Source organism: Grus americana, chromosome 1 (assembly GCF_028858705.1).
Source record: "Grus americana isolate bGruAme1 chromosome 1, bGruAme1.mat, whole genome shotgun sequence".
Taxonomy (NCBI): domain Eukaryota; kingdom Metazoa; phylum Chordata; class Aves; order Gruiformes; family Gruidae; genus Grus; species Grus americana.
The window spans coordinates 31493446-31506097 of NC_072852.1; the positions used below are offsets into that span (position 1 = coordinate 31493446).

Sequence of the window (12652 nt, forward strand, 5' to 3'; positions counted from 1 at the left end):
GAATATGCTCAGAATTTGTAGTCTGATGTAATGAGTAAGCTTTTATATTTTTTGAAAGACCTGGTAAGGAACTTATTTTATATTTACAATTTAATAATACTTAAACCTTGAAAAATATATATGAGAGTATGCAAAGAATTTTCACCCACATTGATACTTCAAATAACTGTAGAAGTTCTATGCTCTTAGAAAAAGGGATGCATGATTTTTTTCCTCAACTGTCAAGTTAGTAAATATGTTCCTTGAATGGCTTCGGAATATAAAATGAAATACATTTCTGTGAAAAAATCAGAGCCTTTCTGGTTTATTATTATTGTATTAATGTTACGGATGATACATGTACATGAAATTGTCTGCAGTTGTCCATAAAGAGATGCAAAACTGCAAAAAATAACTAAAATATTGTATTTGGAATCTGTATTTTCAAAAACATTATTGCACACATAGTATTATATATAAAATGATAAAATTTTGGACACCATCATCATCCATGGCTACTGTAGGCATGCTGGCCTGAATGTACTTTGTTTTCTTTAGACCTGAATAGTTAAAGTTATAAATTAGTTTAGGGGGGGAAAAACCAAAACAAGACAACAAAAAAACCAAACCACAACAAAAAACCTCCTAGGTTAGGTTTCACCTCACCTACAAATTGTATGTCTGAGTCAGTGAGTCAAGGCTGTTTGTACAATTAGTGGGGAAGAAGAGGCACTCAAAATGAAAATTCATATTGGGAGTGAAATGACATCTCTCAGGATAAAATAATTTTTGCTTGGGCTCAGTAACTAGAAAGGAAGCCAGGAATATGTGTCTCAGTCCTATAAGTCCAACCTTTAAACACCAAAAAGTAGGTCAGATGAATAAAATCATTAAACATAACTCTAAGCTTTCTATTTGGTTTGATAAAGTCCTCAGATTTGCTAAGAGTTTTACCAAATTCCCAATGGTAGACTACCAAATCTTGCATAGAAATGTTGTCCTTTTTATTCCCAATAGTCCTGAACTGCCTACAATTTTATCATTGGTTTCACTGAAAAATGCTATATTCATCTATTTTTATTTATTTTAGCATTGAATGAAGTAAAAAATAAAATTGATTAAAAAAACAAATACAGCATTACTCAGTGTACCTTTCTACTTCCATTAACCCTAGTCCCATCAGCCTAACTTTGATCCCTGTCAAAATAATGGAATAGCTGTTCAGAGCTTGATAAATAAAGACTTAAAGTAGACCGCCTAAAATAATACCAGTCAACTGGGAATTATACAAAATATAATGGATTTTATGGCATCCAATATTTTTAATAAACTTGCAGGTAGGGCTGTACGAATAACTGATTTTTAGTTCAGCTGATGAACCAAAAAATTATATAAGAAAATGGAATCTAATTTAATTTTTTATATTTGTTTTTATTATACTAAAAATACTGAAACATACTTTGGGACAACATGAAACATTTAATTTGATAGGAAACTAAACTTTTCATTTGGGACGTGCAAAGCTCCCAAGCACATATTTTAATGAAGTGTTGCATGCTGCAGGTTAGCTCCCCATGTTCAGAATGCCCTCTGTCATCCTGTGTTCCCAAATAACTTTTTCTAGGCTGAGGTCAGCGAGGTGTTCTGCATCACCGTTGTGATGCCCTCCAGCAGAGCGGGTCCTGGTTCTTATCCATTCTGACTGATCAACGAAGAAATCTCAGCCCAGTGGGCTGAGAGTAAATCTTCAGAAAAAAAGAAAAACAAGCCCCCAAAACTACTGAAACATTTTAGTTATAGAAGATGCTAAAGTTGGAGCTGAGTATACTCTAAAATGATACATATGTACTATCAGAAAGTTTCAGAACTATTTCCTGCTGCACCAAGATTACCTTGGCAGTGTCTGCCAGGGCTGGGGTAAGATTGGTGGTTGTTTAGATCTTACCTTACAAAGGACTCAGGAGATGACCAAGTGTACATCTGGACCTCAAAAGACTGGGACACATCTTTAGGTTCAGTAACAGACATAGCCTAGATCGTCTTACTTAAAAATTACTTGGTTGTTTCAAGGCAGCATTGATTCCACTTGATGGAAATCACGTTCATTCTACATAGGTGTATATAGAGATGTATACTTATTTATCTGAATTTGAGAGAATTAGCTTTTACTGAATATTTTATTAGTTTTTTAATTGATGTTAAAGGTTGATCGAGATTGGATACAGATGGAGTTTTCAAAAGATTATGCAAATTGGAAAACTTGGGCCGCCTATCCAGCGTAAAATATCAGGTATTGGCAATTTTTAGACAAGACTGGGTAAGAAGTTTTCTCTCCCTTTTTTTAATGCAGTCTTTCACTTGGAATTTTTATTATCTCTATTGTATAAGCAGCAGAGTATTATGATAGCACAAGATTGTTTTTGAAAAAAATATTAACTTAATTCACCTGTTAAATATTTTATCACTGTTGTTTTCAATTACAAAAACCCCCTAATTATCTTCAGTGGCATTAACATTCATAAGATTATTTACATATGCAGTAATAAGTGCCACTGCTTTGAGGGACGTATTGCACTTGGAGGAATGCATTCATGCAGTAATTAATTTACATAAATGCAGGTGCCCTCCCATGACATATTAGGCAAATCAGAAAAGAAAACACTGGTTCTTATCAATGTGTGTGTGTATAAATATATATATATGCACGTGTATGATAACAAGGTCTTTAAATTTGTGTGATATGGAAGTACACGTGGCTTTGAAAGTCAAGGCAATATGCACCTATTAATATGTTATTACTGGAATTATGAGAAATAAACAAGAGTTTTGGAGGTTTAGGAAGAAAATGTTTTGATCTGCCTCTTGCTGTCATGGTTGAAGACCAAATGAAAATGTGGAGGCTACATGGGTTTGGATACCACAGCACTTTAATGACAGATATATGTGAATTTATAAATCGCAAAATTTCCCTGTGTGTTGAGAGAGGCGGTTCAGTGAGGCAGAGGTTGGCCAGGTTTGTGTAGTGGTTTTGTATACAAATTCGCTGTTTCACAGGAGAGAGGCTGCAGTCCTGCAGAGAAGTTGGGTGGATGAGTAGTGCCAGTCAGGCTATACATGGTCCTGGAGCACAGCTGTGGGATCCCCTGGGCTCTTTCTTGTTCCCTGGTGGTCCCAGACGCTGGTGCATCTGGTCGTGAGGTTTCCCTCCCTGGATTCTTTTGAGAAACTCTTGTCTAACCTCAACATTGCCCAACTAGGTGACCTTAGTTATAGGACTGGGTAGAGAATAACTTGTTAGTGACTAGTCTGTTCACATCGTGCTGTTGTTTTCGGATTTGCTGTCACTGCTGGTGCTGCTTGCAATGTGCGCTTGCAGCCCAGAAAGCCAACCATGTCCTGGGCTGCATCAAAAGCAGTGTGACCAGCAGGTCGAGGGAGGTGATCCTACCGCTCTACTCCGCTCTTGTGAGACCCCACCTGGAGTACTGCGTCCAGCTCTGGGGGCCCCAGTACAGGAGAGACATCGAGCTGTTGGAGTGAGTCCTGAGGAGGGCCACAAAGCTGATCAGAGGGATGGAGCACCTCTCCTATGAGGACAGGCTGAGAGAGTTGGGATTGTTCAGCCTGGAGAAGAGAAGGGTCCGGGGAGATCTAACTGCGGCCTTCCAGTACCTGAAGGGGCCTACAGGAAAGATGGTGAGGGACTGTTTATCAGGGAGTGTAGTGACAGGACAAGGAGTAATGGGTTTAAGCTGAAGGAGGGTCGATTTAGGTTAGATGTTAGAAAGAAATTCTTTACTGTGAGGGTGGTGAGGCACTGGAACAGGTTGCCCAGAGAGGTTGTGGATGCCCCCTCCCTGGAAGTGTTTAAGACCAGTTTGGATGAGGCTTTGGGCAACATGGTCTAGTGGAGGGTGTCCCTGCCCATGGCAGGGGGTTTGGAACTAGATGATCTTTGAGGTCCCTTCCAACCCAAACCATTCTATGATTCTATGATTCTTTAGTGCTTTTGCACTTCTAGATGGTCAGCAGGTTGTTGGCATAGTTTGGCTACCTACTTACTTGAGCATACAAAAACTATTCAAGATATAGGCTGTTGTTTGGGACAGGTGATGGATCATATTTTGTCTTCTTCTACTTACACAAAACATTTCCTAAACTTTTCTACTTTTATTGAAACTAAAAGCTGGCTAAAGTTCATAGGGTTATGCTAACAGCTATGCTAACCAGGCTTAACTCATGCTAACTGCTGGAAAAGTACTGTGTCCAATGCTTCTGCTGGGGAATGAGGCCATGTAATAAAGGGTTTGATTCCCTGTATTGCAGCTGCACACAAAAAGATATTAATTATAAATTTTTCTTCATCCATAGCTGGTCACAGTGGTCCACAGTCAGTACAGCTACTGATCAGTACCCAGTAAGCATCCTCATCCTGTGAGTATCTAAGAGACCCTCACAGACAGCTGAACCTAAACAGACCTCAAGACTGACTTAGCATGGCAATTTCTATGTTCCTGTATTTACAGATGCAAATTACATTTTGTTTCTTCTCTTTGCTAATTAGCAGTGGCTAGAAACTTTATCTGCCCTTACACATACCGTCTTTGAAAATGAATACAGCTACCAAGGATTCTCACTTTCCTGATGTAAAAAGCTCTTATTTTGTCAACACTTCTTTTCTCTTCATTATTGGTATCTTTTTCTTTTTTGTCTCTTTGCCAATCTGGATGCATTACCTATTTCTTGTAATGCTGCAGATGGTGACAGGACAATGAGACTTCTTAGTGATGTGATCTTCTGCACTTATCAGTCTGCATAGCTGTTGCCTCAAAAGCAAAATATAAAGTTTAACTTAAAAAGTATATCATCCAGCTTTGAAAGCTTCAATCCTATCAAGCTTTTTATTTAAAAACAAAGCAAAAAAAAAAAAAAGGAAGCAATGCCAGATTCTTTTTACAGTGCATTGTTCAGTCCAAATGGATGTTTGAATTTGAAGACAGACAGTCAATTTCCTTAGGCGTAGGCAGCTTTGATAATAATGTAAAAGTGGGAAGTAGTTGTTACAAAAAGAATGGGAAATAAAGAGGAAAACTAAAATAAAGCTTCCTTACAAGTAAGCCTTAATTTAAACTGCTGTCACTTCAGACCTCAGAAGCCTAGTAGAGAAACAACAGCTTTGGTTTCTTCCTGATCAGTGATGTGGTGACCTTTCCACATTTGTACTGCTCATTCCCAAATTTGAGCCATAACTCACCTTTTGGAGGTGTGGTGGTTTAACCTTGGCTGGACATCAGGTGCCCACCAAGCCGCTCTATCACTCCCCTCTTCAGTAGGACAAGGAGGGGAGAAAAATAAGATGGAAAAAACCCCCAAACTCATGGGTCAAGATAAAGGCAGTTTAATAAAGCAAAAGCTAAAGACCACATGCGGAAGCAAAGCAAAACCAAAAGATTTATTCTCTACTTCCCATCAGCAGGTGATGTCCAGCCACTTCCCAGGAAGCAGGGCTTCTGTACATGTAGCAGTTGCTCCAGAAGACAAACATTGTAAATAACAAATGTCTCCCACTTCCTCCTCCATTCTCTTTGCTTTTATTGACATCATATGGTGTGGAATATCCCTTTGGTCAGTTTGGGTCAGCTGTCCTGGCTGTGTCCCCTCCCAGGATCTTGCCCACCCCCAGCCTACTGCAGGGGGGAATGTTGGAGAGACAGCCTTGGTGCTGTGCCAGCACTGCTCAGCAGTAGCCCAAACACCCGTGTGTTACCAACACCTTGCTGGCTACCCGTACACGGCTGTGGGGGAAATTAACTCCATCCCAGCCAGACCCAATACAAGTGGTGTCATAGTGTGTCAAACAAGTGGGATAGTTTTCTGTTTTGAATGATAAAATACAAAAGTAAAGGCCTTTGAAATATTTAAAACAACCAACAGCCTCCAGGAAAAATGTGCTTTTATGTACTCGGTTGTACAAAACCTGAAAGTGAAAGAACTTTTTGTTACAGCTTCAGAATCTTTCATAGTACAAGAACCATGCTGAGTTGCTAAGGTCTTTCTGCTCTATATTCCTGTCACTTCACCTGCGAAAGTATAATCTAGTGGTGGAGGCAAAGGATGAAAAGATTGGATTAAGTTGCAATATGGGCTAATTGGCCAATGTGAATATTAACAAAATGTATTTTAATGGATCTTGCAAAAAGAAATATAGGTTAGATCCATAGGATATCAATACAATTTCAAAGGTAATTTTCCTCTGTAAGAGATGTGAGAGTTAAGACAGCCAACATAATAAGACAGCCAAACATCATAAGCCTCCCAGCGTGTCTGAAAAAACGATGCGTACAAGTTTGGAAACCAAAGGGTCTTCAGATCGATTTTGAAAGGTTTATGAAAAATATCGATTACGGTGAAATTAATGACTATGTCTACTTTAGAAAGTAGTGTGGACCAACAGAAGCTGGTCTGAACAGTGATACAGAAAGCCCTAAATGGCCTCTTACTCACATGATACACGCTGCAGTGTTCTTTATCTTGGAATTATCTCTAGTCTGATCCCATAGAACATTTGCAGCTGGAGAACTTTACATACATCTTGCAGTTTAGTTTTATCTGAAAGTAATTGTATAGCCTCTTTTTGGGTTTGTTTATTTATTTGCACATCTTTAAATGGGTGCAAAGATACCCTGCAAGCAGAGTATATGCAAATATATGTGTATATATATAAAATAATAGAATCATAGAATCATTAAGGTTGGAAAAGACCTCTAAGCTCATCAAGTCCAACCGTAAACCCACCACCACCACGCCTAGTAAAACACCACCATGCCTACTAATGTATGCATGCACATATATGTATGTCTGTATGCATGTTCACTGTATATAGAACAAAGTAAAAGAAAACCCACCTATGTAAATGAATGAACTACTGCAAATGGAAACACCAGAGAACTACCTGGTGAAGAGTGAGCTGAATTTATAACTTTCTTTTAAGAATAATGATGTTAGCCTGGCATTTTTCAGAAAAATACTAGGCATGATTTGGGTTTCCTTTGTAGTGGGAGATTGAGGAATTACTGTCTAATAGCAAAATGTTAGTGTGTGATCTCATTGAACAGTATGAATGTGATAGGGTTTTATTTACAGATTTTTTATAAAAGGGAGGTTTTAACAAACATGGCTTAACAAGATGAAGTGTTTGGAAGTTGAATTTGGGCAAATTAAAATAAAAAATAAAGAAAATTAATAATGATGAAGGGCAGTAACCTCCAGCACAGCTTGCCTGATGGTACTGGATTCTTATCGCTTGCAGTCTTAAAATCAATGTTGTCTCTCAATAAGGAGTTTTTCTATGCCTCATAGAAAATGATTTTTGATCATTACTATTTTGATAAGTGGTTACTGTAGAAGGTCATACCAGATTATCATAATCTTTAAAATCTGTGAATCTATTAAAGAGTATTAAATATGTACACTTCCACTCACTAAGGTAATGTAATTTTTGTAAGTTCCATGCAGGCTAGAAGGGGTCATTGGATCTTTTAGTCTGATCTCTAGAATAATGAAGTCCATAGATTTTTGCCCAAGGATCTTTTTTCTTTCAGATATGTTATTTCTTAAATCAGAAATGCTTTTTAGAGAGAAGAAAAGTTATTTTGTTATATGGAAAATGCAACATGTATGCAATGCAGTGTGTGGTAACATTTCTACTGTTTGTTGAGCTCAAAGAATTCCTCATTCTAAGATTATGACTGATAATATACCTATAATTTTCCAAGAAATTTAATTAAAATTTTATATATTTTCTGGTAACTGGAGATTTTAGATCAGTGCAGTGATGCCTTCTAACCTTTGATGCATGGAGTTTAGGATGATATGAAAATGGCTAAAAGGATCATACTCTGAGGGAGCTCAGAATAAGCTGAGATAGAAATCTAGTTATACACAGTACAGGAAGCTCTCGCTGTCTGTTACTTTCTCTATTTGTCTCAATAAGCTTAAAAGCTCCACAGACACACTTGCATGGACATAATCAGCGTGCTGTGTAGAAATTTAGCTGGAGGACTTTCACAAGTAATGCAAATAAACTACTGTTTGAAACTGTGCATCTTTCAAACTGCTTCTAATTCAAGCAGGCTACAGCAAGAAAAATGTAATGTAGGTAGGCTGTCTGCTCTTTGGTCAATGATCATATACTTCTGGGTCTGCAGGGAAACAGATAGAGCAGGAACAAAATAGCAGATATGTAGACAGAAACTCATTCAGTCACAAAGTGCCAAGAGAGGAATGCATCTTCTGCAAGCTAGTCCCTTTTATTTGTAAATAAATAAAAAACTGGAGTGCAATTTGGGGTGGGATTTACGTCACGTAACTCAAAGCTTTCTAGAATGAGCTGGTTGTGTCGGCTCCCTCTACTGCCAGTGGAGAGAAATAGTCGCTCCTGAAGGTAAATCATCATCCTTACCTTGGACATATCCTAGAACGGTACAAATTGACTTCTGACAACAGAGTGTCTTATCTGGCCTTATGCATCTGAAAGTTGGGTATTTAGTCTAAACTTCTCACTCAGACTATTTCATTCAGTGTAAATAATATATCTAAACACATTTTTCCTAAAAGTCAACTGAACTAGCATAATGCATGGGTTCCTCCTGTGAACTCATCTAAATAATTCTTTTTGTAATTCTTGTAATCTGTGCTCTGCAGGATCAAGGGGACTAGATATCACTGATCAAAACATCAGGAGTTTTTTAGTGCATAGTTAGGAAAAGATGGTAGGTCTTTTCCTCACATGAGAAAATGAGAGGCAATGAATTGAAGAGAAAGCTTTGACACCTTTCTTTCCTCCTGCTTAAATATGCTCCAAAGAGCTAAGTAACATACATAAAGGCAAGTCTGCTAAAGTCATATTGTGTTTGGTCTCCCCCTATTAATAGCCCATAACTGTAACTAAGGGAATGTCTGATCAGATCCTTTCCCTTGCTCATGCATTCTCAAAAAGCTAAGTGGATTCAGGTACCTCTGCTGCTTTCTTTTGTGTGACTATGCTTCAGATCAAAAATACAATATGCAGCACACTTTAAAGGCATACATCCTGTGAAATAGGTGCTTCCCCTTAAAAGCATAAATGGTCCCTCAGACAAGTTGACTTCAATGGGAATATTCAATAATTTGCATGATTTTGCTCACAGTGAACCATTAGCAAGGTTGTTCTTACCTTAAAGACAGAATAATGAATGTGATAAAACAAGGTATTATTTTCTAGTTTATTGTTATTGTATAAATTCATATAAATTGCTTAATTAATATTTTTTTAATTGAAACTTGGAGATTGACAGCACATTCCAATCCTTAAATGTTGTTGCTGAAATCCCAATGAAAAGAAATGACTTGGGAGTGTAATTTCCTCATGTTCAACCACCTTCTTTTCTAAGTAGTGATTACAATCCTGTGCTTGTATTTCATAATCTGTTACCATGGTGTCCTGGTTTTGGCTAGGACAGAGTAAATTTTCTTACTAGCAGTTGGTATAGTACTGTGTTTTGGATTTATGATGACAATAATGTTGATAACACACTAATATTTTAGTTGTTACCAAGCAGTCAAGGAGTGGTGTTCCTCAGGGGTCGGTACTGGGACTGGCACTGTTTAACATCTTTGTTGGCAATGTGGACAATGGGATCGAGTGCACCCTCAGCAAGTTTGCTGGCAACACCAAGCTGTGTAGTATGGTCGACACGCTGGAGGGAAGGGATGCCATCCAGAAGGACCTTGACAGGCTGGAGAGGTGGGCCTGTGCGAACCACATGAAGTTCAACAAGGCCAAGTGCAAGGTCCTGCCCATGGGTCAGCTACAGCACAGCTACAGGCTGGGCAGAGAATGGATTGAGAGCAGCCCTGAGGAGAAGGACTTGGGAGTATTGATTGATGAAAAGCTCAACATGAGCCAGCAGTGTGCGCTTGCAGCCCAGAAAGCCAACCGTGTCCTGGGCTGCATCAAAAGAAGCTTGATCAGCCAGTCGAGGGAGGTGATCCTCCCCCTCTACTCTGCTCTCATGAGACTCCACCTGGAGTACTGTGTACAGGGGCCCCCAACATAAGAAGGACATGGACCTGTTGGAGCGAGTCCAGAGGAGGGCCATGAAGATGATCAGAGGGCTGGAGCATGTCTCCTGTGAAGTCAGGCTGAGAGAGTTGGTGTTGTTCAGCCATGATAGGACAAGGGGTAATGGCCTTAAACTAAAAGAGGGTAGGTTTGGATTAGATATAAGGAAAAAATTCTTCACTGTGAGGGTGGTGAGGCACTGGAAGAGGTTGCCCAGAGAGGTTGTAAATGTCCTCTCCCAGGAAGTGTTCAAGGTCAGATTGGATGAGGCTTTGGGCAACCTGATCTAGTGGAGGGTGAACCTGCCCGTGGCAGGGGGTTTGGAACTAGATGATCTTTGAGGTCCCTTCCAACCCAAACCATTCTATGATTCCATGATTCTATGATTTTTCAGCTTCTCACACTGGCCTGCCAATGAGAAGGTGGGGGCACCCAAGAAGTTGGGAGGGGACACAGCCAGAGCACCTGACCCAAACTGACCAAAGGGATATTCCATACCATATGACGTCAGTATATAACTGGTGGAGTTGGCTGGGAGGTGACATGGCTCAGGAGCTATCGGTTCCAGGTGGTGAGCAATTGTGCTGTGCATTACTAGTTTTGTTTATTCATAGACTCATAGAATGGTTTGGGTTGGAAGGGACCTCAAAGATCATCTAGTTCCAACCCCCCTGCCACGGGCAGGGACACCCTCCACTAGACCAGGTTGCCCAAAGCCTCATCCAACCTGGCCTTGAGCACTTCCAGGGATGGGGCCTCCACAACCTCTATAATAATAATATTAAATTATTATTATTATTATTATCATCATCATCATCGTCATCATCATCGTCGTCATCATCATCACCATTCTCTTTCTTTTCTGTCCTATTAAAGTGTCTCTATCTCAACCCATGACTTTTACCTTTTTCTTTTTGATTCTTTCCCCCATCCCACTGTGGTGGGGAGAGTGAGTGAAGAGCTGTGTGGATGTTTTAGTTGCTTGTCAGGTTAAACCACAACACATGGAGATATTACCATACACACCGGATGGTTGTTCCATTGCACACAATCAAGTAGGATAAGAGTGTTGATTAAAATGGTTGCAAAAAATCTTCGTACTCAATAATCGAAAGGGAAAAATAGAAGAAAATCAAATATGATTTAGCTAATAAAAGAAATAATCTTTGATCATGTAATTGTTCAAATTTTCTATTTAGATTCCTTTCTTGTATTGTTCTTTATTGTAGAAAAGACATACTTTTTATTTGAATTTACAATGAAAGAATCTTAATTGAGTAGCTAAATAATGATCTAGCACAGATTGATAGCACTCTGACTACTAGACTATATTTAAAGGTATGTTTCTACTACCATTGTATAACACCATGGCAAATGGACCTGGAAAATATGAGACTCAAAATGATTTAGCTTCATATTTGAGATGGGAGAAAAAAAATATCCCTTTTCAGAATTATTTTACTGACAAATTCTGACATGTATTATCTGTATTTTTAAGTACCCTTTTCAGAATGCTTCATTCAGTTTAACTGGCAATTAATTTTGACAGTATGAAATTTTTAATTATTTTTTTAGTACTACATAGTGGTCTTAAGCATATATTTGCAAGGACACTATGTTATAAATCTATGTCCAGGTCTATAGGACTGATCTTTTATCATTTTGAATCATTATTACTGCTGCAGAAAACTCCAATGGCTTTCCCAGCACTGTAGAAGACACTTAAATATACTGTGATTCTGAAAGTATTAAATCATGAAAAAAAACCCCTCACGCAAGCATGACAATTTATATTCTTAAGTATCTTGTTGAATCAGGCCATAAAATATTTCTTGCTTTGACTGTCTCTCAGTATAAAAGACAGGTGAGATAAAGTTTCTTGAAAGGACTGAAACAAACTTGCTACATAAATCAAGATTAAATGCTTTTGAACATTTCCAGTAGTTTCTTAGAATTCTTTTCACCTTTCACGTAATGTTGGTATGTCCTAGACTTCTCAGGACTGTGGGTCAGCTGTTGTGAGCCCTCCAAAAGAATGCAAAGTCGGCAAATGTTCCATGCCTGTGCTGCAGGAGGTCAGAAAGCGCAGGATTGTCCCTGAGAGCAGGACATATGGCTGTCCTTGATAGAAACCAAAAGAAACACATGATGTAAGGTTGCTAGAATGATGATGAATATATGTAGAGGGTCCTTATAATTGAATCTGCTGTTGATTGAATATTTACTACTCGAATACCTCATATATCCTGAAAAAAAAAAGAATCCCTTTTACCAGGAATTGTCCATCTTTTAAGTGTTTGCAGTAATAATGTTTGAGTAACTGTTATGAGTGCTAGGACTACAGGAAAAGTAACAAAATAATGGCAGTAGTGTATACTGGATGCCCTTCATTTATTCCTTAGAGGAAACCCAGTTTGTGAAGGCATATGTTCTGCGAACTGAGCCCACAACCACTGGGAGCAATATATACAGTCCAAATCTGTCAGCATATCACAACGAAACTGTATATATCTAACTAACATGCTGACAAGAACACCAATAGACACAAAAAGGTGGCCAGAAGTCTGTCTT

General features: G+C 38.6%; 1 protein-coding gene across 2 annotated transcripts in view; it reads left to right on the forward strand.

Annotated features, from left to right (window-relative positions):
* IMMP2L (inner mitochondrial membrane peptidase subunit 2) overlaps positions 1-12652 on the forward strand; it is a 481785-nt gene that overhangs the window by 435683 nt on the left and 33450 nt on the right. The window lies entirely within an intron of this gene.